The following is a 26,344-nucleotide window of genomic DNA, read 5'->3' as shown; positions in this document are numbered from 1 at the left end:
ACCTCTAACGTCTGAAGACATACCAACACTGCAGTGGTAGGACTGTCAAATACAAGAAGCGTGCGCAGAGATCTACTTCAACGTCTGCTAAGACTGTAATGCTTCTCAATGTCTCTGGATGAACTGCCTATACGAAATGAAGTAAATAACAAAAGTCAGACTTATATACCTTACGTCGTTGAGGTATTACAAAAGTCGTAATCATAAACATCCCTTAACAGTTCCATTTATGTGCAAACCCGAGCCCCAAACAGGTAAAGAATATGAATGCATGGAAACTCCGCCATCCTTATATCACGCGATTTCATGCGGGTCCAGCTAGCATTAATGGCACTTATCCTAGCTTAAAGCATATGACATGGTTCCACAATATATTAAAAAAAGGTATTAACAAACGGAGCAACAAATCAATCGGTAGACGTGGAAAATCAGAATGTATCCTCGTACTGCAACTTATATGTGTATGTATATATATATATATATATATATATATATATATATATATATATATATATATATATATATATATATATATATATATATATATATATATATATATATATATATATATATATATATATATATATATGTATAATAAAAACTAAAAAGTCTAAGTATGAATTCAAATATGACTGGCACCTAACAGGTCAAATTAAGAAAATGAAGATTAAAAACTTCTGCGCCCATTTCAAAATCAAGGTTAAAAGCCCTTTCTCGTTACTCATTATCACTCTTTTTAAGTCAGCAATATTTAACACATTTTAGTAGACTGAGTATAGCAGAAGTTGAAGTGAGGTACTGTAAATGTCAGTCCTTCACAGACTTAAAAAAAAAAAAACACACACAGTAGACTGTTCAGTACTCTGATACCACGAGAGCGTATCCAGGAAACAAACTTGAGACAACCGGGTTTTACGTATTTTCTTTAAATGAAAGAGCCTAGGGAGCAAGATAACGTCTCGGTAAAGGGGTAAGAAGCAAACTGAAATGTAACAATGGAAACAAGTAATAAAATGAAAAGCCACTTGACCTAATGAGAACTTAGGTGAAGGTATGATGCAATCTCTACTATCTATAACTATACTAAAATAACTAAGCGTGTAAAAGGTTGAGTGTACATATATTCAAAATCAATTAAAATTTTAAGAGGTAAACGAGAGGAAAATAAATAAATAATGACAAATTTACGAACAACAGTAATGCAGTTTAAGTAAATTTTACGCAATGGTGCCCGCCTTTTCAAAGCAATCTTACAACTCTCAAACTTAAGGACATCAGCATCAATAATACAACCAGGAGTCTCTCACCCCACGGTCTTGCGGTAAAAGGGGATAAAACACTTCTTGGTGTTGGGTTGTGTGGTTACGTTTGATCTATATATATATATATATATATATATATATATATATATATATATATATATATATATATATATATATATATAATGTATATATGTGTGTGTGTGTGTGTGTGTGTGTGTAAAGGTGCTGGCGTTGATGCTCTGCGAAGCCAGAAGACCTCTGTAGTAGTCGGGACGAAAGTGATGAAGCCGCTGATGGAAGTTCCCTTTTGTAAGAATTTGTTGCGAATGGCTAAACGGGATCTCTTCCGATGATGGACTAAACCGCAATACCATTTCTGGGAAACGGAAGCTAACGCTTGAAGCAACTGCCTCCCCGTGAAGCTGCTGACATTTAAAGAGAACGGTATCTGAAGCATGTGGCGTAATTCCATCATGCATGTGGATATGGGCAAGGTCTAGACCTTGGATATGGGACACTTTACGAGTACTACTTAACTTTCCGGCAGCAGGCAACGGCAAAGATAGACGCCATATACCTCAAGTGCTGTAAAAAGTAAGCAAGGCGTCCAAAGGCAACACCAAGTAATGTCAAATATTCAGAATTATTAGGTACTCGTCTTAGTTATGACAAGAAATTCTCGGAGCAGGCGAACGTTAATCGAGTCATGACTTCGGCTGGAATTCGGTCTCATACCCCAGTGCCTACAAAACTTCCTGATCCATTCCAGTTTCCAGGTAAAGGTAACAGCAACTTCATTTCCCATTTGAGATCGAATACCTTAATAACAAATGAAAGAAGGTAGGCCTCTAAGCCTTTGAATAAAGCGAAAGTATCGCCAGAAGAGATTCTGATATTGACTCTTTTAATTTAGCATATAGGCTAATTCCCAACACATAAATATTAAATTTAAATTTGAAAAAACGAGACTGGTCAACTGATTTTTTTTACGTACTCCTTGCAAGACAGGATTATTCTTTTAATACCTCCGTTTTTAGTAAAAAAAAAAAAACTTGCAGGTTTAGAATCTATTTATTGCAGCTCAGGTTTTTATAATTTTAAGCTTAACTCGCTATCAACTCTCCTCCATAAGGCATTTATTATTACATCTAACTGGCATTCTTTACATCATGAAATAAATTTCGTTTCAGAGCATTCTAACAATAAGTGTTTCGCGCAAAAGTTACTTTATGAAAAGCTCGGCATTCTTTATAATCAATATACTATTACTAAATCTCCCACGGATCCAAAATTAGTTTTTACGGCTAAATTTCCCATTCTATATGATGAATCCTTTAGAGAGTTGTTTATTCAAATTACACAAAATCATTATGGTGCGGTCAATTTAAAATGAATACCAAAAAATCTTGTAACCATTGGTTCCTTCTGCAATTATAAAGATCGGTTAAGTCCTTCTTAACCTCAAACGTGGTGTATACTTGCATAAGGTGCAACTTGGGGATACATGTCGGATCCAGAAAGTGGTTACGGAGTCAAAATCGACTCCCATCGAGGAATAAGCTTCGCACAGGAAGCAGGCTCTTAAACCCAGACATCTGAAAATTAGGAGCAATTAAACATTTTGTAAAATATATCGAGGATCTTCCCTGGATAGTGACCCCCAAGGGTTTTAAGACGGTATGCATCCACCTTTGCGGCGTGTTTAGTATAAGCCCGTTGGGGATTACCGTAAAAACATAAACAAAAGGCTGTAAATATCATAAAGATAATGACCTCCAAGAAATATTAGTCCTAGATAACAACTCTAGAAAACCCTTGGGGGTCACTACCTAGGAAAGATCTCATATCGGAAAGGACGATTTTTGTATTGTAAGTCTAACAAAAAAATCCACACGCACTACCTAATCTGGAGTTCAAGTTCGTCAAACACTCGGTTCCCCAGTTGAAAACCTCAACCTCCTCAGCCGAACTTTATCTTAGATAACACTTTTACTCAAGTCAAGGTCTATAGATATGAAAAAATCTATAGACCTTGACTCACGCCTTACCCAGGGTCATTCAGTCTTTCTCACGCGTCACCAAAGATTGGCTGACGGTTAAAACTTTTAAGTATTTCTATAACCGTGAATTTTTTAGTCGCTTTACCCATTTATGATTTTACCACTTAAAAGATTATTTTTTTGTAATTATTATTTAACAAATTCAGAGATGTAAAAAAGTATGTTCACTAAACTTTGGAATAAAAGACGCTGAAATTAGTAAGTTTCCCTTGTCTAAGTCCTGATCTACGTTGTCCCTCATTAGTCTTCACCTGACTGCACTTTGGTTGCATAAGCATAAGCATGCATGCACACACATATACATACTGTATATATATATATATATATATATATATATATATATATATATATATATATATATATATATATATATATATATATATATATATAAGCGCGTGTGTGTGTGTGTGTGTAAAACGATTCATTTAATACATGACTGTGCTTTCTTTGTTTCCATTTTTCAAATTCTTTATCTTGTGCATGCCAGCTCGTAACTTTCGCAGTCGATTACGGGGTGTGTGTGTGGGTGTGTGTATGTGTGTGTGTGTGTGTGTGTGTGTGTACTTCTGGGGCCACTCCCTCTAAGGAAAACTAGCATACGGTAAAACATGCTTGCGCGCGCGTAAGCACACACATTTATATGTATATATGTATGTATGTATGTATATTTGAACAAAAAAAGTTGACTCTGCAATCATTGCTAAATTCAATCATATAAAAATCATGGGTTGCAGCAAATCCAGCGCGGTAAAGAATTGCAAATATACCATATTTGGATGTTCCTATTTAAAGTATGTTTTTTCAGGCAATAAAAACCAGCAACAGGCAGAAAAGAACGGAAAGGGGAGCCTTTGTTTACAGTGGAAAGTCTGCCTAATCTAATAATTCATTTTAACTCTCGGTTAAAGTCCCCCCTGCGAAAACCGTGGAATTTTTGTCCGTCGTACAATGTTTACTGAGCACGCAGTGTACAGAGGTACAGAGCACAGTGGCATTATTCTCTAAACAGTCTCGGTACAAAATCGTTACAAACCCGTCGCAGCCCGCAGTGGTGTTGTCCCAGGTGCCAAGAGCTTAGTAGGCTCTGGAAGTGTTTACACCCGTTGCCATGGTGATCACCGCACTGGTGCTGCATCGTTTTCTTTGATCCCAGAAATCACGTTTTCCCTCAGCAAGGGAGGACGCCAGGCAGCAGCAGCTGAGGTCGGAGTGTGTGAGAGGTTCGGTGACAGACTGGAACCGAGGCACAGAATTTCCCCTTCTTTTCCCCTTTATGATTTGTGTGTACTCTGCCTTCCCTTTCCGTGTGACATGTCTTGGTGCATAGACCCGCGAGTTTGAAGAGCGAAACATACCGACAACAGATACGTCCTTCTCCAGCGGTAGGAGCTGAACCTCAGCTCCAAAGAGATGATCTCGGCGAGCCCAGCCAAGACCCTGCTGCCAATTGTGAATCGTTTGTTTCTTAAAGCCTTCTGACGCCTGTCTCTCCAAGTAAAACCTCTCCAAGTAAGTTCACTCTTGGGAAGCATTCGTTCAGTCCTAACCTCCCTCCTGGGAGAGTCTGTGGTGTCAATCTTTCCATTATATCAGGTCAAACAACCAAATGGAAATACTGGTTCGTCTCTGACGAATATATTGCGCGACTATTCTAAGGAAAAGATGAAAAGAGTGCGACGCGAATAGAAAAAATCAATAGGGGCGGTGTATGTGTCAGATAACGAAGTAACGTCAGCCTTATTCTGTGTTAGTGTTTAAGTGTTAGTTTGGCCATGGGTGTCAGTGGAAGGGAGACAGGATTTTGAACTGGAAGGGCGTGGCCTTGCCCAGTGTCATCTACAAATAACCGGATCAATAAAGTTCTCTGAAATGTAACTCGCGATAAAGAAAAAGTAACGGTGAGTTGGCTTTTTACTTATATTACAAAATAATTCTCAATATTTATCAATAAAATGTCACTCAACATGTTAATCATATGACTTAATTCTTGAGTCTCTCAATGAACAATATGCTAAGATTCCCTTTCTCCGCAATGCAGTTGGAGACGTTGTTCATTCATTCACTTACAATGAATATGCCCGACGAGTCTCATGTCAATAATTGTATAACATTCACTTTAAGCAGTTTTGAAATGTGTTGATTATATTTAATTTCTTGTGACCATTTATTACCATGCCATCATCACCATATAAACAAAAAATCGCCGATATACATAACTGATACTCGGCATATCCATTTTTTATCACAAATAACCACGATATTAAAAAACAAGAAGACAGAAAACAACTCCATACTGCTATTCCACTCCGTCAACAAACCCATTTCTGCCATAAACATTAGATCATCATTACGGCTGCTCAAATCGTCATTCCTAATTACCACGGCGATAAAATATCCTTTTCCCTCATCCTTCGTGCTCTCTCCTTACTTGTGCAAACTGGTTTTCTTACAAATGTGACCTCATCCTGAAGTGGGAGAAGGTTCAGTATGATGACCGATGATTTTACAATGTCACGCAAAACATGTTTTCTTCGTTATTCATTCAAATTTATATTTTTCAATGAATAATTTATAACTAACAATATGGGCGTCATAAAGCAAGCATTGGAGAATATGGTCCCCACAGGAAACAAAGAAAATGAGGAACAATGAAATCAAACTTAGTCATTATATTTGTTTTTGTACTGTAGTAAGATGCGCCGTATCTTCCACGGGAAGCACATCCAGTGTTTATAGGGAGCAAGGCATCGATCCGCATTGCATAACTCGAGAGTACAACACACTTTGGGCATCTCTCGAGAATTGTCGTTGACAGGCAAGGGGGGGAGGGGGGATGTGGTGACTCCCAACATGAAGAAAACATTTGAAAGTTTAATACCAAACTTTTTTTTTTATTTGTTATTCCTTGGTACAATTTGAAATCATTTCGAAAACACAGCATTTTCTGAACAATGCAAATTAATTAACTTTACAATCCATGTGATTTGTATTACGTATGGCAAATGAATTAACTACAAAGTTATGTATTGACTTTCACTGAGTAAAAACATTGGTTTGAAAGCAACTTAATTTAATAACAAATTATTCACTCGAATTAAATCCGAAAAATACAACTTAAAAAAAAAATAACATGATATTTGAAACAATGAATCCTCAAAAAACATTTTCTTCCAGTTCACTTTGCCGAGTCTGAAACAAGTTCAAGTTTTTCTTGTTAAAAATCTGATTCAAAGCCACTTCATAAGATAACTCGTGACAACTTATGAGCAGCGATAATTAAAGAAACTTTTCTACAAAAAAATAATCTAACGACGAGAATCGCAGAATAAGTTTTAAGAACGACTTAAAACAAAGAAACGACAAATCGTATTGCAACCCAACTGTAATGGTTATGTATCGCGATGGTATTTATATTTTTGTTTTTTTTTATATAATTTTGAGAAAAAATTGGAAAACCGCAATTTACGAAGAGAAACACTTACTATGTTTATAAAGGCACTCTTTGAAAATTAGAAAAAACTTGACTGTTTATACAAATTTCAGTACCACTATTTACATTTATTTTTTCTGTACATTTGTAATCAGGTATGTGTATTTGTGTATCTACATTTAATAATATGAAGAGGGTACTTGCGTGCATATGTATGTATATATGCACATGAAGAAATGCATATAAACATACATTTGCATGTAAGAAACAAACATATAGATGTTTGTGAGATACATACATATAAACTTGTGACTGTGACGGTAAATGTGTAGTATACTTGTAGGTGTGTGTAATGTATATGCACACATATACAAAACACACACAAGCACTTTATGTGTACATGCAAAAAGACTGTGGTACTTGCATCCTGTCTACACTGGGCGTGCATGTGGCGCCCATGACACTGGGTCTCTCTCCCTTTATGACCCATAAACTCCGGAGAGAGGCGTTGCCGGACCCCTCCGGCGGCTTACACTATTACAACTAGCCAGGACCAGCATGCAAAAAAAAAAAAAAAAAAAAAAAAAGGATAATTAAATTGTCTCTACGTAACACGTCTTATTATCATTCTTTTACCATTCTCCTTTTGTTTGTCACGTTTTCCTTTACCTAAAAAAAAAAAAGAATGCAAAAATGGATTTTTCATTTTGCAAGATTTTTTTCTTCTAGGAGTGTTAATTTTAAGATTAAGAGGTAGGTTCTATGGTAAAATCTTTAAAATCTTCGTGTGAAAAAGGTAAACATATTCCTGGTGTTCTGGTTTGTTCGATTTTCCGTCTGCTTGTGATATTGTGTGTTGTGATTCTCGGGTTCCTCAGAACCACAAAAGAGGATTTGGTGGTTCTTGCATTTTGGGAATCTAGTCTGGGGGCAAAACTCCAGAGAAACAAAACTGTCCACAAACAGAATTTTTTTTTTTTTAATTTCTTTTACGTCCTGTACTTTATCTGAAAGACGGACATGGTATGGTTAGACAAAGGGAACAAAATAACGATGGCTTTGTGAAGGAAGCGCCACTAATTAATAAGAACTGGTTATTGTGTGGATGGCTCAGGAGAAAGGACCCTTTGAGTTTCCATCTAGAACTGAGGCTTTGTAGGGTGACTTAATTCCAGTACTGTATCAAGTGGGAAATGAAGATAAGTCCCTCATCAAACATGAAGATGAGTGACTTATGGACTTCATAAACACCACCATACTTTGGAAGAACATCGAAAGAGTAGTCCTAGTACTCTGGTCCTTTTTCTTGAGTCTTTCCGAAAATGTGTTTAATAAATAAGATTCCCAAAACTTGTTACTTGGTTTTACAACAGAAAATAATTTAACTAAGAAAAGGCTGCGTCCCTTGAGTTAAATGATAAAGCAGTTATTTTCTGTCGTGTGAAATGTGTACATGTGGAAAACACAAACGATCTCTTGTAGAAAATTTGGTGCAAGTTTCTTTTGACTTCTGTTGGACTCTCATTTATAATCTCCTTATTCTTCCCAACAGAAAGACCCAATTGATACTTTCACAATCCTAGAATATAACCAATTAAAACCTAAGGAAAAAACAACCTTATCAGTTACTGTTACCTATATGTGCTCATTACTCGATCATGTGTAAAAACTTCCTGTCATAAAATAACATCTAACCAAGAACTTCCTTTATCTAAAACCTAGCTGCTCCAGTGTCCCTGAATTCCCTGCCAAATATTTCCAAAATCCAACCATTCCCTTTGTCAAGTCCGAGTCCTTTTCCTTACCAGTCCAAACTTCAACGAAATAACTTCAAAACCATACATGTCGGTCTAACATGAGTATTTCCATTATAATTCTTTTCTCTTTATACTCCTTTCTCTTTACTTCAATAACCAAAAGCATTATAATTACTATCATTCTCATCTATAATTCATATTTTTTTCACGGCATTTATTCAGTGACGAATCATAATTCATCATCATCTGTTTTCATCAAATTATTACAGGTCTAACGAATCATCATAACTCTCACTTGGCTTCATATCACTATTCAATTATCATCTATAAAAAAACGAATTTTTCATAAGCTAACTCTAAATAAAATCGAGGAATATTTCAACTTACAATAAAGCACCACAACAGTACACTGCTACTTTCACGCAGCACAATAAAGATTTTCTTAAAAAAAAAAAAAAAAAACTAAAAATGAGGACAAAACGAAAGAAGATCAAATCCTGTTTCAATAACTTTGTCAGTCTAGAATATCTTATCTTGAAAATATGGAGATCACAGTAAGCGGAGACTTCTGAGAAAATTTGTATCCTTTAATACTTAACTTATTTGTGTAATCCCTGCTAAGTTATATACTATTTTTGTTTGTATATATATGTATATATCTATATGTATGTATATATATATATATATATATATATATATATATATATATATATATATATATATATATATATATATATATATATATATATATATATATATATATATATATGATGAACAGGATAGCCAGGAGACGCGGCAACGTTGCAGACATTATTATTTCTTAGAATGTAACAGAGGTACAGCTGAGCTTTCGGGAATACATGCCTTTTCCCATCATCAGAGTCACTTATCTAGAGAATAAAGATGATGATGGGAAAAGCCATGTATTCCCTGAAAACTCGGCTGTGCCTCTGTTACATTCTAAGAAATAATAATGTCTGCAACGTTACCACGTTCCCTGGCTATTCTGTTCCTCCTTAAACTAAGTTTTCTAGAAAGGACAACATAAGTTATGTATATACACATATATATATAAATATAAATATATATATATATATATATATATATATATATATATATATATATATATATATATATATATATATATATATATATATGTATACATACATACATACATATACTGTATATACATATATATATATATATATATATATATACTGTGTATATATACATATATATATGGGTAGGTATAAAAACACACACATAAACAATTACATATACAGTATGCAGTATGCAGAACTTATAACACTGGATAAGTATTATTCACACAAAACAAGAATACTGTAATTGTTATTTTGTGTAAGATAAAAATAACAAAGGGCTGGCGAAGGTTTATAGTAGTTTTTTAATTGAGAAAGAAAGACACGACAGAAGGATTAATAAGGGAAGAGGGTGCGTGGATCAAGAGGGTGTTATGAAACAGTTTGTTGAAACGTTTGGGGGTAAAGGGAAAAGCTATATGTAAGGCACATAGGTCTAGCAAAAGTTCATGACAGAACTGACAGAGCAATGTGGAGTGAAACCTAAGTTAGTTTGAATATATGGATGGGGGAGTGACTGGTTTGGTGTAAAATAAGTAAAAATGCAATCGATCTATCTTTCGGTGGTCTCGGTATAATGGTGTATGAGCCGCCGCCCATGAAACTTCAACCACTGCCCGGTGGTGGCATGGCCTATATCGTTGCCAGACGCACGAGTATGGCTAGCTTTAACCTTAATGAAAATAAAAACTACAGAGGCTAGAGGGCTGCAATTTGGTTTGTTTGATGATTAGAGGGTGGATGATCAACATTCCAGTTTGCAGCCTTCTAGCCTTAGTAGTTTTTGAGATCTGAGGGCGGACAGGAAAAAGTGCGGACGGACAGACAAAGCCGGCACAATAGTTTTCTTTTCAGAAAACTAAAGAGGAGGGAGTGGGGTCTGAGGAAATAGTGTCCTTTGTTCTGTCTTCACAATATTTCATATCTGAATGAATGGAGCAATGTGCGAATTCAAGATGATAAATGTGGGTGCAAACTTGTGGGATAAGAAAATGGATCATAATGGACTGTACACTTGCTGTTTGCAGATTATACAGTGCTAAAAGGAGAAAGTGAAGAGAAAATGTAAAAAAAGTAATAAAAGTTTTAAAGTGCTCACCAGAGGAAAACAATCAATATACAGTAGATGTGAAGAAGAATGAGGTCATAAGGGTAAATAAAAAACGGCAACGGAGCAATGAACGTTAATAAGGTGCATAGAAACAAGTTAGTTGGTTCGTAAAGGTACTTGGGAGTAAAGATAATGGAAGATGATAGGGCGAGAATTAAGTCACAGAACAGGTAAAAAAGTTATGGTGGGAGGAGAGGAGTGTATATGAAATCCAAAGATGCAAGGTATGAAGAAATTGCTCAGCCAACTCTCCATAAAGGGAGCAAAGTGAGGATGTTGACTAAACAAGAAAGAAAAAGTTGAAGCCTTAGTATAAATGGAGTAGAAATGACTGAAAAGGTGAAAAACTTGCGAGTAGATTATTATTATTATTATTATTATTATTATTATTATTATTATTATTATTATTATTATTATTATTATTATTATTATTATTAAAATTGTTTTACCAGACCTTTGAGCTGATTATTAGGTCTCACAGTGCTGGCCCGGAGGATTTGTTTTTACTTATATTTATTAATTTGTTTATATTTTGTCAATTAAATTTATAATTGAATTAATTGCAAATGCTGAAGTTCCTGGCATAATTTCACAGGTAGATTTGCTTCTAAAACTTGGTAGCTATTGCTGATTATACTTTGGACATTCACACAATGAATGTTGAATGTTAGCTTGGCTTACGTATACAGACGGATTAGAATGTTCTGAGGTACCTCACAAAAGTGGAGAGAACAGAGGATGATATGCTTTTAAAAAGATTACAACTTGGAAGTGCTGCTAGGAAGGAGGAGAGAAGACAACGAAAATGTAGGATAGACGTGACAACAGAAAGGTCTTTATATCCAAGAATGCGTGCAAAAATAGAGCGAATGACAGTGAGTAGAGAAGGGATCGACACACGGCCGATGAGCTCCTTGTGTGGAAATTTTATATATGACGTTCTTCCTTAATTCATCCGTTGAACGATGAGTTTGGCAATGACTACTATATTACTGCATTTTCTCTGCAGCTACCGCTTTTCAGGGTAAACGGCCTTATACAGAAATTAAATGTTTATACATTTGGCTCACATTTACTACACCACAAGTATCGGAGATGTAGGATGCTCACTAAATAACACACCGGTTCTCATTTGCTTAATTCTTATGGGAATCATATCATATCATATATATATATATATATATATATATATATATATATATATATATATATATATATATATATATATATATATACACACACACACACATACTGTACATATAACTAATGTTCATCCACAAAAAATGCAGTTTTTGTGACAATTTTTAGGTCAAAGAATCATTGTTTTCAGACTCTTTAATTAAATGAATGTGTAAACAAATGTGTGGGGGGAAAAGTGAATACACGAATGCATTTTGACAAAGAATAGGAGCAATGCCGATTCGAAGCGAAGATTAGAACTAAAGACAATCAAAAGCATTACAGAAAAATATGTAAATAGGTAGCAAGTTAGCTAAGACAAGTAATGCAATGAAATATACATGCGAAACCAAAAACAATAGTAAATGTGAATGCAACAGTTATATATTGTCCATTTCAGTCAGCATATTAAATATAAAGAAGAAAGGAGACACAACAATCCTACATATATACTACATTATGGTAGTAAGAATTTAGAAAGACTGGGGCATGTTAAATCTGTCAACATTTTAACAGTAACAAAAGCCTTATTATCTACTAAAGATAATTAAATTTCGTATGGCATACAGACCTTGACGAAAGCGAATACAGGCAACCAGTGTTTAGCGAAGACCAAACGCTGGTGTCCTGACGTTTTTTGGAAATGGAATTGTAACATAAAATTTTGGCCAAAGGTCAAGAGCTGGGACCTATGAGGTCATTCAGCGCTGAAAGGGAAGTTGAGAATAAACGAGATTTTAAAGGTGCAACAGGAGGAAAACCTCGCAGTTGCACTATGAAACAATTGCTAGGAGAGGGTGGAAAGCAAGACGGAAGAAAGAGAATATGAACGGAGGGATAGTAAAAGGAATGAAAGGGGTCGCAGCTAGGGGCCGAAGGAACGCTGCAAAGAACCTTAAGTAATGTCTACAGTTTGCCGCGTGAGGTGCACTGACGGCACTAACCTCCCAAGGGGTTTCTTAATTTGATCACATTTAAACTGTCTTAAGCCACTGACATTCGTAAGATAATAACACATGAGGGAAAAAAAAGTATTTAGCCGTTGCCTCCTCAAAGTAAAAAAGGAATTTCATTATTTCATTAAGTACATAACCAAGAAACCTCCAAAACTGGTGCATAGATGAACAAGCAAGAATCCACAAGGGAATTTACAGTTATTTTAAAGTAGCAGGCTCATAAATTATGCGATGATGAAAAGACGATTTGATTTAATTCACTCAGTGTTGTCTGATCTCATAACAATGGCTAATGATGCCAATATTATTTATAGTAATTTCGCAACTTGAAAGTTTTAAAAATTAGGAAATTCCAGGAACTTTCCACAAGGCACATTGCACTTAAACCTTTTTTCAAAAAAATATTGTGCTGACAAGATGATATGGGATGTTATTGGTTATGATTTGCGTCGCTGAAACGGCATTTGTGGCTTAACATTTGAACACACGCACCAACACATACGCACAAACAGACATATCCTTGAAGCAGTTACAAGTCCCTGCATGCTGGCATTTATGAGGGGTCTAAAGGATATGTTCATATAACAAAACGACAGATAAAAACTTCAGTTTTCATACGAATCTATAAGTAAATGACGATATGTTTGCACATTTCTTAACGTGACAGCCTCATGACCCCATCTTGCAGTCAACTACCAGAGAATTTACTCTACTGATCAAGTACTGGATAGTCAGAACTGGACATGTTGATTGATGAAATTTTGGCTGTCAAGCCATGCACCAAAAGAGAGTGAAAAGAGTGGGTGAGCAGCTAGATAAAGGGATCCAGGAAATAATGGAAATGAAGTAAAACGATCTAAAGGTGGAAGAAAACCCCACAATTTCAATAAGAAATAACAATTAGAGATGCGTTGGACAGCAAGACTGAGAAAGGAAGCGAAAATAGAGGTAAAGGAAATAGGCTAAGAAGTGAATGTAGCTAGGGGAAAAACAGAGACGCTACAAATATCCTTCAGTAATTCCCACAGTACACCCCAGAGGTGCACTGACGATGCTAGCTAGCCCTCTACCAGGCTGTGCAGTGTGCATACGTTAACGAATTGTTAGCTTAAGCGCTCGTCAAAGAAGAGGCAAAGGAGCGGTTTCTTTGGTGGAACCGGACAAATGGCTGTTGATGACTCTGCATTCTATATAGGAAACTTTTACATAATTTTTCTATGCTCATGAAACTTCTTTTCCTCTAGGTAAATGTAATTTCGTTTTGGAAAATGTTAGAGATAAAAACAATTAATACTAATATTATTATGGCTCCATCGAGCATCACCGCTCAAGGTTCGTGCCTCTTCAGTTTCTCACTAACACCAAAACCCTTTCTAATCATCCGTCTCCAGACTTAGGTTATGGGCACTTTCACTTTCTTATCAGTCATTCAGTTTGCATTGCTATATATCACATTTCCCAGAGGACATAAATATAAGCTAAAACATACACCCTAAAATCTTATGAATCTTTACTGTTTTAGTCTGTATAAGAACAACTCACACTTGATTCATATCTCACCTGGTAAAACAAGTTTTTGTTTCTAGTGAAAATGCACCACAAAAAGAAACTCTTGATCAGTGGTCAATGCCAGGAAAACTTTAGTATTCAAAAACGGCAAGCCAGAATATAATCTGCCCTCCGCCAGCTTTGCATTTTGCGAAAATAAATATTAGTCATATTTAACAGACCACACATGGCGTAGCTTCGATAAAACAAATGTCATTGCCTTCAGAAGATCTTCCTGAAAATCGCTGAAGACAAAAGCGTGATTTGAAGACCACGAAGGATCACAAAGTCATGACCGGAAAACAATTAAATGAAGTTTTGAAATGATGTAGGTTCCCAGTTTAGTTCTCCAGCAGAAAACTTTGGGCAGGTTCCCTTAGATAAAACTGTTCCTCTGTTGACCCAGTAAAGGGATTGAATACCAGGTAGATAGTTGAATGTGGTAGGTGCAAATCAAGGTAGAGAAAGACAGAAAGCTAACACGGCACTGTGCTTTTGTACTACAGCAGTGTATCTATGTATCTATTTATAAGCGCTATATAATTTCCATACCAATCACATTCATACTGATTAATGGTAATGTTCTCGAAGCAAAACATAATGTGTCATGATCCAAAAGGAAGTGTTATAACTTCAGTTACACGCAGTCTTCCTTTATTTCACAGTAATAATACTGAATTAAAAGCAATTTAAGGCATTAGAGGTGAATAAAGACAATACATGGTAAGGAGAACATTTATCAATCAGTAGAAAACACTGAAGATGTTCAACATTAAAATTTCTAAATTATGTAGAATTCTCCTTCATCTTAAATGTATTACGGGTTACTCGTACGTACTAGTGACTGTGCTAGTACGAGGCTAGCACTAATATAACAACAACAGCAACATCCAAAGTGACACCAGGAAGGATTATAAAGGTTAAAAATGCCTTCAGGGGAGAGAATACTTTTTTTTTATCTCTCAGAGAGCGAAAGGGCGTGGCATTAGAGATACTGAGAATGTTACAACGCTGGACGTGGGAAGGAGGTTAGGTGGTGGTAATCGGTGACTGTTAGTATTTTTTTATCAATTTCAGGATAGCAAAAAGGAATGTTTCAAGTATGAAATACACACTGGGGAAATACTCTGATCCAGATGAACGGAGGAGTATTTTTTTTTTTTTTTGTTACAGTAGGTTTAGCTATTCATTAGTTCTCACAATTCTTCAATCAGGTCTTCAGTCTCTTGTACCAATGCACTGGCAAACTAATTTATATAAATGTTCTTTCTCCAAGTTTTTTTTTAAATACTCTAAAACCATTTGCACCTTGAAACTAAAGTACATGGTAAAGGGTACCAGGTACATCCTCGACATATATCCGCACAAAATATAATCCCTATTCTTGATCAGATCAGCACTATAATCTGGCATAAAAGATTACAGGTGCCAACGAAATATTCAGTATTCCTTGGTTAGAGCGCTAAATATAGATGATGGCCTAGTGGAAAATATATTACACTTAGATTGATTTTTAACTTTTGACGTATACAATCCAAACAAGAAACTCGAAAATGAAGATGGCAAACAAAGCCAATAGAATTGTCATTATTCATTTTCCCTTGTAAGGAAAAATTTTCCAAGATTTCCATGCAATAACAGGCTACTGAAGGTACAATTTTGAACCTAGTGAACTCTGACCAAATCTTTATTGCCCAAATAAAGTAACTAACCTCCCCCCACACACACAATAATATATATATATATATATATATATATATATATATATATATATATATATATATATATATATATATACATATTTTGGTAAAACAAAGTGTAAAAGAAAAACTTAATGGCACTGAAATAGGAATGACCTTTGACCTACGTAGGATGCCAGTTTCTGTATACCAAGAGGAAACAATTATGATATGTCTAAAAAAATGTCCATAATTTCTGAGACATAAAACCGCTGTTCATTTTAGTTACTTCTTTCACAAGAAGACGTGTCTTGTTATTGTTGCCCTTTCTGAAATGGTCAAAGAAAAGGCAATTAGTTCTTGGCCCAGCCTTCCCGGTTGGATCTTGACTGACTATACATGCTTAGTGGCCTTGCTATCTAATGGGACTTGTTTTTTAGCCCATATTCTCAAAGGTAGATGGATTATTTGATGGCCTTAATAGGGTATCTTTTTTTTGTGGGGGGGGGGTTCTACTTCAGCCTGCCTCCACCATGGTAGCTGTATTACAATATGGTGGATTTGTTGTTTCCCATCTACTGACAAGATCTTTGCCTTCCTCTTCAGTATGGGGTTTTACATCTCGCTATTGCGGGTACTATTTTAACCTTCCTCCACTAACACAGCTGTCGAAATTTTGGTGCCATTGCTGTTTCTCACCAGTCGATACTACTTTGGCAAAAAGTTTGTTGAGCTGTTACAGTGCCTCTTCTCGATCAAACACTTCCAACAGTCGTTGTGTCGGTGATAATTCTTCACCTTCAATGCACAACATTCTGTCTTCTTCTGTATTCCGTTCATATTGCATTTCCACTACCTAGAAATATGCCACATTTTATTAGGATGCCTAGATCTGTTTCCACCTCTCTCAACATTCATTGAGACCCGAGTCAAAAGTGGTCCAAAAACAGAAAATATCAATTACAGTCAAAGGAGCAATTCTCGTTTTTTTAAATCACATAATAAGGGAAAATTAAATATAAAATTTTGTTCTAGTCAAATGACTTTCCAAAAAATTTAAGTAAGAGACAGTCATCCCTTACGGGTAAGCAATTTCTTGAATGAGGACAGCTTAAGATTAGTTTGAAAATTTCGAAATAAGGGTCAGGTTCTACTTCTGAGCCAAAGAAGTCCATTTTTTTCTAAATGTTTAAGCCTTACTTGTCCATGACATGAAGTTAGGTAACATGCAGATTTATTTACGCCTGCATCAAGTTTTTACCGAAAACATTATGGAAACGCTAAAAAATTTCGATAAATACTAAATGCAAAAATGCATACATGTATGTAAAAAGAACGTATAACAAAAAGATAATCCATTACTTCGTGTACTTTTTTTAATACAGATAACTTGTGTATAAACTGAGTGACTGACCACGAAGAGAGATGAAATAACGCCTTTATTCTACGGCATCTTCAAGCCTTAGCAAAAAGGCAAAATATCTTGCACGCCAGTGTTTCATCTTTCCTCGTGGCCATAATATACTCTGTTTATAATTTATAACACGTTGTTATTCCCGTGAAGGAAGTTATATATACCTGTATGTATTAAAACCCTTTCTAAGTGCATACTTGAAGGTATGCATGTCCTTATCGACATTGCTGTATCATTCTGCATAACTTTTCATGCGATAGTTACAAATATGCAGTACTTAAACAAAATAAGTCTATATGTTGCTCAGCATCACCATGTTCTAGACAAAAAGTTCGTGCAAGTGTATTTTTGGACTATCTTCCTCGAAGGAAGAAACGTTCCGAGAACCAAGAACAACAAAGGCTTAAAGAGAATTCCAAAGTTTGGCAGTAGAATGAAAGAAAGCAATGAGAACTGCCGATTTACACAGAGCTCATGCGGGAGGTGGTGGGTACGCGGGTGTTCCCGACGGCATCTGGATTTCATTAGTGTACAAAACTTGTTCACATCCTTAAAAGGTATCGGCCTCAATCTATACCTTTCTACGATGGTATTTTTAACGTAAAACTTTGAAGTTGTAAATGTAATCTATTTTTTTTTTTTTGGGGGGGGCGATCGAAACATAGACAGACCTTTTTGTTTCACATTGACAGCAACCACGATTTTCCTTGCAAGGAAACTAATATACATGAAACACATCCACAGTGTAGGGAGGTCTTTGTTACTTGTCCGTCAAAGAGATCAAACAAAAACTTGGACGAGCACGACAAAATGGTGACCCAAAACTGAATTTGGGTCCCCTAGCAGTCGAGCGATATAAATAAAAAATTGCTATAGAGCAAAACAATACTAAATAGATATAAAAATAATGTCTATTTATACATTATACAGATAATGTAAAAGTCACAGAACGATCAATCTTTTTTGTGCGTTTCCCAACAGGTTCACCCCAAGCATGGAAAGGAAGGGGAAGCGTTTGGATTATCCCAGCTTTGTATTTACATTACGTTAAATATATTGTAAAAAAAAATGAAGTTCATGAATGCCGTTAGGGGATGAAAATTTTTTATGTAAATGGGCGTGTCAACACGCTACAAGTACATTAACACATAAAACCATACATGAAGAGAACGGAACACAGCACACGTAGGACACACAATCATTCACGGACGGTATCTCGCAAAATCAGACCGTTATTCGACAACGAAAAGATCAAACACAATCGAAAGACGGAACCGCAGTGGTGGATTGTAATATCCCAGAGCCTCGCCTTCAAGAGGCGGAGAGGTGCGAAGGTGTGTATTCAAGCCTGTGGCGGATTAAGTCCGACAGGTGGGATTATGCCATCAGAGATTTACCTTTGAAACCTGGTGACAGATCAAGCCAGATTAGGGCCGGACCGACGCCTTAATCCCCTTACCGCCCTCATCCTCGGTCCTTCTCCCGAGGTGTCGAGGTTAAAGGATTTCTCCCCGCTGTTAGCGCAGGCCGGGCTTACTTATAATGATGACAAAACCACTAGTAAATATCTTCGCTAAATTATTCTATTTTTATTATTTCTAAAGGAATATGTAAGGTCGTTATATATATATATATATATATATATATATATATATATATATATATATATATATATATATATATATATACATATATATATATATATATATATATATATATATATATATATATATATATATATATATATATATATATATATATATATACATATACACACACATAATGTCACACAAAAATATAAAGAAAAGTAGAATAGTAAATGCAGTCACAAGTATAATTCTTGAGAGTCTAAGGGAGGTTGAATAAACATTAGGAGGTGAGGATTAAATAACATAAAAATTACAATATATTTGAAAAAGGTTAGGAGAAGAAATTTCCATTATTTAGAAAGACAGAAATTATACAAAGAATGCCATAAAAGGTTTTAGAAACTTTTGATAAATAATGCAAAAGTAAAAGAGGAAGGAGGGAAACACTGGCTTTACAAAGGGACTTGTACAGAAACTTGAAAGAGAAACGAAAATATTTACCAAAAGCAAAATAAAACCGGGTCTAGAAGCCTAGGAACACTCATGTAAATAACATTAAATGTTTATACAATCTTCTAATCACTTTTTGCCGGATACAAGAAGTTAAGGGCACTGTGGTTATTACAACATTTTATGTACGTACATAAACACATATATATGCACACATATATATTTATTTATTTATTTATATATGACTGCAGAATGTTTTCTGTTAAAACAGAATTCCGCCTAATAAAGATTGCCTATAAAAACACCAAATGGTAGATTTTACAGCGTTATACTGGTCAGTCGAGTAAACAGCTATTTCTGAAATATAACTCTAAAAATTCTAAAATCTACCTTTTGGTTTTTTGGTATATAACCTTATATATATATATATATATATATATATATATATATATATATATATATAATATATAATATATATATATATACACATACATACATACATACACTACATAGATTATTAATGGTATTTCGCCATAACCTTTTTATATTTTCGAATAATATGCCCTTAATAACCCTTCAATATCGCATCCACATTGGAACAACTTCACCCAGAGAAACTGATACGCGATCGGTGCACGTAACTTGGTAAAAATTCAAACCTATTGTATGTATTTTTGGGGTTGGTAAATAATGAATGGGCTTAACGCCCTAAAGTCATCAAGAGCAGGCCTACCTCTTTGATGGTTGAGACTATGATTCTACAATCACCAATGTACCAAACCAAAGACACAGGTTCGAATCATGATCAAGCAGGAGAGCCTTTCGCATATAATTCCACTGGAGTGAAAGTTATTTTCAAAGTGTGGTAAAAGCGACATTAATGGGCTACTTGTTACTTGATTTTTTAATGTCCTCACCATGGAATTCATAACACTCAATTACGCATCCCTCTGCCTTGGGATACTGCGCATACACATGCAGAGCAATTGGCTCCTTGTAGAGTAACAATGCCTACAGTAGGTACCTAATTCATAGTGGGCGAAGCTGGAACCATTTCCACTTGACCTCATCCTTAAAAACTTAAAAAATATAAATTCAAATTTAATTTTGAAAAAAAAATTAATGTCAGTATACATTCAGGAAACATTAGTCCATAATTCTTGAACTGGCAGTTTCCGCGAGCGCAAAATTACATGACACCCTACTGACTGCACTTAAGTAATCCCCCTAAGAGTATTCTAGACTTCTGTGTTCCAGAGAAATAGGTTTAGACGCCCGAGTAAGGATGTTTTCTGTTCTGAATCACATTTATCAACCTGGTCTCCTAAAATTCGTCAATGGGAACACTTCCAATTCCATTAACATATACAAAGTTTGTGTACGTGTGTGTGTGAGTGTGTGTGTGTGCGAGTGCTCTTGAAGAGACAAAATATACCGCATATGATAACGCGTAAACACTCATTTTTTTTATCTGCATATAAATATAAGTAACGAGAAAGAGGATGCCAGCTGGATTTTGTCGCATTTTTACTGGCACCGAAATTTATTGCATGCTGTTAATGTTGTGGGGAAAGCGATACACAAACAGAAAAAGTGCGTGTGCTTGAGTGTGCTTGTGAATACACATATACATACGCACATACATAAATGCCAAGACTCTACGTATATGAACTGTTTTTACTATAGATTATAGGTCATACATGAAGTATTATCATATCAAGTTGTCATAAAAACCCTCTCTCACGAAATTTTATCTGAAATACGGAACGACAGGTAAACTATAAATCATGAAATATGAGTCTCCATATAGTTAAAGAAAAAATATTCAGACTGACTTAATTAAATATATCAAATCCTATGTGTTTCTAAATATCGTTTATATTTAGACAAGATTGAAATTCCTTTCCCACAGGATCGCATCCCATTTCCACTGCCCAATGTCCTCATTCTAATCCTATGTCTGACACTGATCCCTAAACCATTCTTACTCCGAACTAACTCAAGACCCTCAAATCAAAACCGCTAATGCTCACTGCATCTATGTGGCACCATTATGTTCGAGAAACCATTGACCCTCACAAACACCCTGAAGATTAATCTGCATTACATCATCAAACTCCACGAAATTTTTTCCGATTGATACCTGCTGCTCTCACAGAGCCCCTTCTTCCATTCTGAGCTTTATTGTGTTAAAAAAAGTAAAAAAAATAAAAAAATAAACCTACATCGTGGTGCCCGTCATCCTGCACAACCAAAGGGTCTGTGGCAGATGGCGCAAGCAGAAGAAAGATGATAATGTTGTAGACATGACTGCCTCCTCTGGTCATGATTTCTTTGGTATAAGAAAAAGCCTTACTAGAGGTTGCACCCAGCAGCGGCGTCTGTCTATCCGCTACGTAATCCAGCAGTTCGTTCTCCTCGACGAGTCGCTCGACCGACGCTTTGCCGCTGGATTTTCTGGAGCTGTGCCCAAAATATGAAGACTCTTTTGTGCCCAAAAATGAAGATCTTTTGCTGCGTTCGGTGTCAAAATTATTCTACTCCTGTGTTGTGACATTCGGTAAGATTCCTTTTCTTATATCAAGAATCTCTACTATCATAATTAAACAATTCGAATCATCTAGAGACTTACTCCTTTGCTTTGCCATATGCTGTTAAATAGGCATGCCCACATACAAGGGGGTATTCTAACATTATCAATCATATCCATATAATCAGATTCTCTGCTGTAAACTCCTAAACGTAGTTTTGTTTAAAGGCTTTCATTCTTAACTCAGTCTATTTTTTCTCAACAAAAAGTTGAATTTCGTAGTTTTTAAAACGACCCTTACTATAATAGAAGACATATCAATACTGAGATTTTTGTTTAGGCATTTTAATTAATCATAAATCACCCGCTCCATTTCACTCATCTACTCCAGTGAAATGCTTAAGCTCACTTCCGTATTGCTTTTTTTTTTCCTCATAATCAGTAGTCATCATCCTCTCTTGGTTTCCAAAGGGTAGTAGTGCCAAGTCTTAGTCTTTTAGCTCCCGTTTATCCATTTTTCTTTATTATTATTATTATTATCATTATTCTTCGATTTGCATTAGGTACCAGATTGCTTCCTGAATTCATAGCCATTGTCTCTTTTATCATCTGCAAGTTGATTTTCTTTAGAAATTGCATTGGCAGCAACCATCGTAGATCTCTCCAAGTCAAAGGCTCTAGAATTTTATTCATTTTATATTCTGTTTCTTCGTAGACGCCTGCAAGACTTATATGAATACAGTTTTTTAGAGACGGTTCCTTCTGCATGGCATCCGATACTGAATTAGATATATATAGTTTATGAATTGTTATATAGTCCATAGTTATGTAAATATATATATGCATTTCTGCACGATCTACTTTCAGTTTCTTCATCGCTGGCAAAACGTCATCCAATTTCATCATCAGTGCATTTTTCTCAACAGAAAATACTGTAATTTGTGAGTCATTCCTAATCCACTTCACACACAAACAACTAATTGTATATACTGTCTACAAAGAACTAATGTTATCCCTTATAGGTATATGCTGTCTTTGTAATCGTCATACCCTTTGTATGAAGGTCACTGCCAAGTTCTGTTTCATGTTGAAAGCATAGAACAGTACCTAGAAAAATCTTGTTTCCCCATCCTACACTGAACATCTAAATGAAACAAACGTACAGTATATAACGCTCTTAGAAAGAAAAAAAAATTGGACTTTTTCTTGGCTTCAATTACTTTGGAGAGATGGCGTTCACTTGGCTAACATACGACGCTGTAACACGAGATCGAACGATAGGTATGCAGTACTGACCCATTTTCTTCACTCCAATATTGATTCCATTTTCTTTAATCGTGTGAAGGATAACTAATACAGAATGAAGCCTGGCTGGAGCACAGTTGAGAAACGGCCATTAATTAAATATATCATTACCTCTGTTGCAGTGATATGATGAGAACATCTTGAACATGCTGATTTCTACGTTGAAGTCCTTAATTATTTTATTTTCTATGGACATAAAATCCTCAGATTTTCTGTGAATCTCGCATACATGAAATTAACACTGGTACCGACATATATGTATATATCGCTACAACATAATAACACAAACACGATCATCTTATTAAACCCGCAGTATTGCATAAAAAATGCTAAGATTTTGTAATTTCTCCTGTTAGTTCATTGCTGTATAATTAAATAAGAATTTCACTGAAATCTTATGTCAGATTTTTTAGCACTTGATCATTACGGTAAAGATAATCTTATATAATCTATAAAGAGTATACAAACCCAACTTTACAAAACTAACTTTATATAACATTAAAAACAAGCTTTCAAAATTTCCTTGATGACACTGTTAACACCTCAACATAAATGAGTCATTTTCTTAATCTTTCTTCACACGGAAATAGCGAAAATCGTATTTAGCACATCGAGGTAAGCAACATACGAGATTTCACACCAACAAAATCCAACGCCACCTCTCTACGCACCGATACTACCAGAACGTGCAACACACTCCACATCAAGCCCGTCTCTCTACTTAGGAGACCGTTGAATACCATAACAAATGATTCCCACTCAAACACACTCAATCGATTCCCTGAAACACGCTACATAAATCTCTCTCTCTCTCTCTCTCTCTCTCTCTCTCTCTCTCTCTCTCTCTTGCACTTTGGATACAACAATGACATGCTATCTACTTATGTTGTCTGACTAGAGGTGCCTGTATGTCTTGGGCAAATTCCAGTTACACACTCTACTATGTTCGTCACATATGCAAAACAGGGAAATTATATTTTTAGTCTTAAATTTTGTTACATCTTGCACATATGACGTGAGAAATAGACTGAGAATGAAGTGCACAAAATGTTAATTAAACTCTCTCTCTCTCTCTCTCTCTCTCTCTCTGACTTACACATAAACACAAAGGAGGGAACAACTGGTTACAAAATTAGAGTAGTGTTCTACCATTATTTGTTCATATGATTCTGACTCACAAAATAATAAAACATGTGCTTATTACACTTTACACGCGAACAAAAACCCAGAAGCCAATGTAATATATCCATTGGGATTTTAATAATCTATACTACTATTTCTCTCTCTCTCTCTCTCTCACACACACACACACACACACACACACACACACACTTACGCACAAGTACGCAGATCGAGAAAAGACTGGTAACAACCAGAGTAGCGACAGCCACATTTTCTTTCTGTTTTTCTATAAATTGTAGAAAGGTAAATACAACGATTAACAAACATTTACTGTTTTAAACATACACAAACACAACAGCTAAAGAAAACATTAGTTAGTCATGAGTGTTGTGCAAATATAATGTTAGTTCTCTCTCTCTCTCTCTCTCTCTCTCTCTCTCTCTCTCTCTCTCTCTCACACACACACACACACACACACACACCCCTAAGGAAACCAAAATCAATTGAAATGAACGGGAAACATAGTAAATTGTTCCTTCCTGTTATATATAGCTGAACCTTTCTCTCTGAAACACTGAATAAAATTATACACATTCCTTGGTTACAATGAAAGTGATCTCTCTCTCTCTCTCTTAATATCAAGCGGGCAAAAACACACACACACACACACATATATACACGCAGAGAACAGTGAAATGCTCTTCTTACATCACTTTAGACAAAATTTTATGGCTATAGTATGAAAGAAAAACCTATTTCTCTCTCAGTTTCATATAAGCCATATACATGTTGAAAATTCAAGTGCAGTCCAAGTTCAGAACTGTTCTGGTCCTGTTTCTCGCCCTAACCGAAATGTCAAGGAAAGGAAGTTTATGGAAGATATATATTGTCGTTGCCTCTTTAAAATGCAGAAAAACTTTAGATTAAAGTCCAATACATAACACAAAATCTGCCTATTTCTCTCTCTCTTTCTCTCTCTTTCTCACACACACACGCACACAAGCTTTCTTATAAACCCATACACATATACGGTATATACATATATATATGTACGTATGTATATGGGTTTACAAGAAAGCTTGTGTGAGAGAGAGAGAGAGAGAGAGAGAGAGAGAGAGAGAGAGAGAGAGAGAGAGAGAGAGAGAGAGAGAGAGAGAAATTTTTTGTCTAGGAAACCCAAGGTGTTTAATTTCTTGAAGGTTTTTTTGTTGTGTATTGGATTTGAATCTAAAGTTTTTCTGCATTTTAAAGAGGCAAAAACAATATATATTTTCTATAGACTTCCTTTCCTTGACATTTTGGTTAGGGTGAGAAACTTGATCAGAACAGTTCTGAACTTGGACTTTACGTAAATTTTCATCAGTATGTAATATATATATATATATATATATATATATATATATATATATATATATATATATATATATATATATATGTACACATATAATGTGTGTGTGTGTACACGTTTGTGAATGAAATATGGGCTACGGAGGCTAAAGACTCAGAAATGGAAAAACTTATGAAGGGCGTAGAGTTCCAAATGGCGTCACGGATGCAGCAGGGAACTTTTGTCATTTTAGTAGGGAATAAAAACAGTAAGTGTGGAATGAGGATGTAAGCTTATTTGAGGTGTAATTCCAAGAGAGAAGGTATGATCTTGAAAAGGAATACAGTTGATGAACAGGTTGCTCATGAAGGTAAGAGATTAAAAGAAGGCATGTAATAAAGAAAGACGGACTAGGACTGTACGGAGAGTAGGCTGCACTATAACGAAGTAAATGCAGAAAGGATAATGTAATAGAGTGATACTGCAGCCACGCGTCGATGGAGTGAGTACCTTGATTTTAGCTGG

The 26,344-nt window shown here is 35.5% G+C and overlaps 2 protein-coding genes across 3 annotated transcripts in view; both read left to right on the top strand.

Annotated features, from left to right (window-relative positions):
• The first annotated feature begins 4,371 nt into the window (after positions 1-4,371).
• LOC136830793 (uncharacterized) overlaps positions 4,372-26,344 on the top strand; it is a 34,968-nt gene continuing 12,995 nt past the window's right edge. Inside the window, exon 1 of the mRNA XM_067090714.1 lies at positions 4,372-4,831. The gene's annotated coding sequence lies outside the window, so the exon portion shown is untranslated. The remainder of the gene's footprint in view (positions 4,832-26,344) is intronic.
• Positions 4,839-26,344, top strand: part of LOC136830794 (uncharacterized) — a 105,433-nt gene continuing 83,927 nt past the window's right edge. For both annotated transcript variants that reach the window (XM_067090717.1, XM_067090715.1), the window contains exon 1: positions 4,839-5,220. The gene's annotated coding sequence lies outside the window, so the exon portion shown is untranslated. The remainder of the gene's footprint in view (positions 5,221-26,344) is intronic.

This window comes from Macrobrachium rosenbergii, chromosome 47 (genome assembly GCF_040412425.1).
Source record: "Macrobrachium rosenbergii isolate ZJJX-2024 chromosome 47, ASM4041242v1, whole genome shotgun sequence".
Classification (NCBI taxonomy): domain Eukaryota; kingdom Metazoa; phylum Arthropoda; class Malacostraca; order Decapoda; family Palaemonidae; genus Macrobrachium; species Macrobrachium rosenbergii.
This window is presented reverse-complemented; position numbering and strand designations above follow the sequence as displayed.